Consider the following 3,776-nt stretch of genomic DNA (forward strand, 5'->3'; position numbering starts at 1 on the left):
TTTTGATTATCTATGCTCTTGTGATTTCTTTGTTTCATTCTTGTGCTTTTTCAATTCAATTGCTTAGCTACCAATTGAGTTTGTTGACCTAGTTTTGAGTAATCGAGAGATACCTAATTATGATTGACAAAAGGATGAACAACACAAAAATAATTTGCATTCGAGAGAATGAATTCTAGAGTGAGGGCTTGAGCCTTTTGTTGTAAGGAGTTAATTGTGACGTATTAGAAGGAGACTTCAATATTTATGATTAATCAACTGGTTAAGTGCACTCGAGAGAGGGCTTAGCCTAAACTAGCTGTAACACCCCGACTTTTACCATTATTTTAGTTGAACTCGAAAGGAAATCGAATGGGTAGCCGAAAATTTATATTTAATCTTTATTTCTTTTGATAATTTAAAAGAGTTGATTTTAATGACGTGTAAGTGTTGATAAGCCTTTTATATGACGCATCTCCGAGTAACAACATATAATCCTCTTTCGTTTCCTACACATACACAATAAATAAAATATAGATTATTAAAATATACTAGTCTATACATGCCAAAAAAAAAATGAGAGAGATTCATTCTCTACTTAATTTCCATTCTATACCAGGAGAGAAAAAATATGTAGTCTTTCTCCTAATCCTCAATTATACACGTTGGTGTACTACTCAAAATCATGCTACGTGTAAGCTATTGAAACAATGGGCTGTACCCATGAGACTTACTAAGGAAGATTTCATGTCATATTCAGTTCTATTTATTTTCCTTCTTCTTCCACCATATCACCAAAAACGTTCACTCCCAACTGTTTTGGAAGCTAAGGAATCAAGACTTTCATTCTCAAGCTATCTCTACGAGCAAGTGAAGAAATTCAAGTTAAGGAATTTAAATACAAGAGGTGAACTTTTCTATCCTACATACTAATGTGGATGAAAATATGAAAATGTGAATCTATGTTTGTTGTTTATGTAAATGATGTTGTCTTGTCATAAATGATTTGTTTTATGCCTATCTGTTTGGTTGGAATGTAAGAATCGAATTCGGGTCCAAGTGAGGGTGGTGTCCCTACTCGGATTAGTGTACACAAGTGGTCGTGGAAGGTGGCCACCTTCCACGGGTCACAAATAAAGTTATGGAGACCGTGGGAGGTGGCCACCTCCCCGGCTGGAGAAAAAGGTAGGTGACCGTGAGAGAGCACCATCTCCACGGCACTTGGTGTTCAGATATGGCGAAAAGAAAGAAAGAACTTAGATTGATCAGTCGAACTTTAGCTCACAAAGAATTTAGTAAACTCGGGCCTTTTAAAAGAAAACCCTTGAGTTTTACTGTGATGGCATGACAATATTTTCATTTTATGTATGTATATTTCGACAATGTGTTCACTGAGTATTTTTATACTCAGCCATGCATATATTTCTAAATGTGCAGGTTGAGCAATGACGGTGGAGAATGCTGAGCAGAGTTATGATTTTTTTTAATTTTAAGTAGAAGCTCTTGGAGGTGCATGTATCCATACATGTGACCGTGTCCATTCCGCTGCGTACTAAGGTTCTAGATAACATAGACTGTTCTCCTGTACTCTGATAATTATTTATTGAACAGTAAGATTCCATTCCGATTCTAGTGATCAAGAGTTAATTTGAAGTTGGTTCCACTTTTTTTTCTGAATGAGTATTGAGTCACTATTTATCCTCTTTCTGTCCCCTCTTCTTATTTCCTACCCCTAGTCACGGTTTCCCGACTTTGCTATCCTAAGCAAAGTGCGGTCGTGACACTAGCGGCTATCCTAGTAATCCTAGAGACTTCAATTGGGTAATCAAAGTTGTTGAGTTGTTCACATCGTGTTCGTTGTAGTTGGATCCAAGGCTCTACCTTGTTCTCTTATTTGAAAATCATCTTTTGTTGCATGCTTTTATCTTGTTTATGTTTAATTGTTTTTCAAAATCAAAATCAACATTTTCGGATTTTCTAAATAGTAGTCAAAATCGGTTCGTGGTACTTGAGTTGCACAGTTTGTCTCTGTGGATACGATACTCGTACTTGTTTATTGCAACACTAGCCCCGTACACTTGCGGGTAATTCTCGTGTTTATAATAAATTGAGTCACTCAATCACAAACTTTATCTGAAATTTGATTTTCACTAATTAACTTTAAAATTTGGTATGAAAAATATAAACTTAGGCCTTGTAGTTGATTTCCCATTAAATTAAATTTTCCCTCAACTCAAGGAAAATCCACCGCTATGGAAGAATTCATGAGTTTTGCAATCAATTTTTAAATTTATAAAAATGCCAAATTAGGCAAAATTTGTGATTTGGGAACAATTAACTTTACTAGGTTTCAGAGCACTCCCAATGCTCTCCCTAAAAACTCCCTTATTTCTCCCTAACTCCTGCCACATCAGCGCCACACCAGCACCAAAATTTATCCCCAATTTTTAGCCAACTTTTAGCTAACTGCTCCAATGGTTTCTCCCTTATTTCTCCCATATTTTTCCCTAACTCAAAAAAAAAAAAAAAAAAAACGTCGAATCGCGCCTACAGTGGGCGCCGATGATTCGGCGATAAATCGGGAGTTGGCGTTAATTTGGTAGAATTAACGCCGAATTATCGCCGAAACGCACCCAACGGCCGGGGATAACTCGGCGATTTTCGGCGAAAAATCGCCGAGTGTTATCACCGGACCATTGGGAGTGCTCTCATACTTACAAAATCTGGTATACGCACTAAATATTAATTCGACAAGTAATATTAATTAGATGATTCAAGATTTATCAAATGTTGGTATATTTCAATGTTTATATTCTTGGTACTACTACTTTGAGTCTATTTTTGTTTATAAAGGTAAATTCTTAGAGAATTAAAAAATACACTCTTTTTATTCTACAAGAGTATGCATTTTTGGTTGGACATAAATTTTAATACAGTTAATAATTTAAAATAAAATAAACTATTTATGAAATAAATTAATACAAGAAATTGAGTAACATTTAATCAGAACCGAAACAAGTACAACCCTTAGTCCAACTAAATTAAGGTATAACTTTTAGGCATGTAGATTTTGTGTTGAATAGATTAAATGAAAATAAAATAAAATATAACATAATAATAAAGTCTAAGAGAGTAAAATATGTGCTTGAATATAATAAGAGTATTTTAATTTTAATAAAAAAGAAAAAATAACTCAATTTAATTGAAATATCTACTATCCAACTTTAATTGGAATTATATTCTCTATATTATACTCCTTTCCACTCATTGACTTTTTTTCCACTCATTTTATATAAATAATAGTAATAAATAATTAAAGTAGAAAAATATTAAAAATAACGGAGACATCAGTTCTTTTTTGGTTTGCCTCATAAAATATGTCATATTTCCATTTTTAAAAAAAGTTATCTTTCATATTAATATAAAAATTATATTTTCTTTCTCTATCTAACATACAAAATAAAACCTCATAAAATCTTGTGTCATCTCAGAAGTTGTTCAACAGTGTAACATCTTTTGTGGGACTGAGGGAGTAGTTTTATATCAACTTGTTCAACAGTGTAAAGTGGTAAAGTGGTAATTAAATACGGAAGCTAAGGGCGGTTTCTATTGATGACTCCATGTGCCACGCACGTGAGTCGTCAATAATTCACATCCCGCCAAAGGATCAGTTGCATCACTCCTACGATCTCAACACGCTACTGCTGCAGCCAGTTCCAACTTCCAACCGTCCGATCAAAATTCAGTAATTGACGAATCTGCCCTTGAATCACTCTTTAAATTCCTAGGTTCCAAAG

At 34.1% G+C, this 3,776-nt stretch overlaps 1 long non-coding RNA gene across 1 annotated transcript; it reads left to right on the forward strand.

Annotated features, from left to right (window-relative positions):
* Positions 1-774: 774 nt before the first annotated feature.
* LOC148928577 (uncharacterized) lies at positions 775-1,632 on the forward strand. The gene is made up of 2 exons (XR_016137627.1): positions 775-886; positions 1,417-1,632. It is a non-coding gene; the product is annotated as an uncharacterized LOC148928577 (long non-coding RNA).
* Positions 1,633-3,776: the final 2,144 nt, after the last annotated feature.

The sequence above is a fragment of the Salvia hispanica genome, chromosome 4 (genome assembly GCF_029641045.1).
Source record: "Salvia hispanica isolate PSC_SH4W2 chromosome 4, Shi_PSC_v1, whole genome shotgun sequence".
Lineage (NCBI taxonomy): Eukaryota > Viridiplantae > Streptophyta > Magnoliopsida > Lamiales > Lamiaceae > Salvia > Salvia hispanica.